This window comes from Arachis duranensis, chromosome 4, assembly GCF_000817695.3.
Source record: "Arachis duranensis cultivar V14167 chromosome 4, aradu.V14167.gnm2.J7QH, whole genome shotgun sequence".
Lineage (NCBI taxonomy): Eukaryota > Viridiplantae > Streptophyta > Magnoliopsida > Fabales > Fabaceae > Arachis > Arachis duranensis.
Window position 1 is genome coordinate 73,531,211 of NC_029775.3, and position 981 is coordinate 73,532,191.

Genomic DNA, 981 nt, shown 5'->3' on the forward strand with positions numbered 1-981 from the left:
TGAGCTCCTTCCACACATATGTCCATAAGGCCTTGGTCCAACCTTTGATTAAAGTTGACCCTTCTAGTGTAGGGGCGTTCATCTCCTTGCATCATAGGCAAGTGAAACGCCAACCTCACATTTTTCGGACTAAAATCTAAGTATTTCCCCCGAACCATTGTGAGGTAGTTCTTTGGACTCGGGTTCATACTTTGATCATGGTTCCTAGTGATCCATGCATTGGCATAGAACTCTTGAACCATCAATATTCCGACTTGTTGCATGGGGGGGTTGGTTATGTCTTCCCAACCTCTTCTTTGGATTTCATGTCGGATTTCCGGATACTCATTCTTTTTGAGCTTGAAAGGGACCTCGGGGATCACCTTCTTCTTTGCCACAACATCATAGAAGTGGTCTTGATGGCTCTTTGGAGATGAATCTTTCCATCTCCCATGACTCGGAGGTGGAAGCTTTTGTCTTCCCTTTCCCTTTTCTAGAGGATACTCCGGCCTTAGGTGCCATTGATGGTAATGGAAAAACAAAAACCTTATGCTTTTACCACACCAAACTTAAAATTTTGCTCGCCCTCGAGCAAGAAAGAAAAGAAGAGTAGAAAAAGAAGAAGAAGAAAAGATGGAAGAGGGGGAGAAGTAGGTTCGGCTATGTGGGAGAAGAAGGGGTTGTGTTGTGTGAAAATGAAGTAGAACGGAAGGGTATTTATAGGGAGAGGGGAGGGTGGGTGTTCGGCCAATTTGGGTGGGAATGGGTGGGAAATTGAATTTGAATTGTATGAAGGTAGGTGGGGTTTATGGGGAAGAGTGGGATGATGTGAATGGTGAATGGGGTAATTGGGAAGAGGAATTGAGGTGATTGGTGAAGGTTTTTGGGAAGTGTGATATGGGAAAAGGGTGAAATGAGGTTTGGATTAGGAGAGTGTGATTAGGATTGAAAGAAAAGGTGGGAATAGGGTAGGTGGGGATCCTGTGGGGTCCACAGATCCTG